Below are 272 nucleotides of genomic sequence, written 5' to 3'. Positions count from 1 at the left end.
CAAGCCCGCCATACGGCTCAGCGCGAAGCAAGTACGAGCCACCGGGAATCCGCAGCTCCCGCCTCCCCATGTGCCGCAGGCCCATTTTCAACGGGCGCGCTCGGCGCCCCAGCCGCCGCCGAAGCCCCCAGGCATCCCGAGCAAGGCTTACACGTCGCCACTCTCGCCTGGGCGCGAACGAGGCCGTGAAGCGACGCATGCGCGCCTCGGGGCGGAGAGATTTGGAGGCGGGAGGGGGAAGGAAGGGCAGAGAAGAGTGGACGTCAGCTGGG

Source organism: Varanus komodoensis, unplaced genomic scaffold (assembly GCF_004798865.1).
Source record: "Varanus komodoensis strain SLA01 unplaced genomic scaffold, ASM479886v1 scaffold4, whole genome shotgun sequence".
Classification (NCBI taxonomy): domain Eukaryota; kingdom Metazoa; phylum Chordata; class Lepidosauria; order Squamata; family Varanidae; genus Varanus; species Varanus komodoensis.
This window is presented reverse-complemented; position numbering follows the sequence as displayed.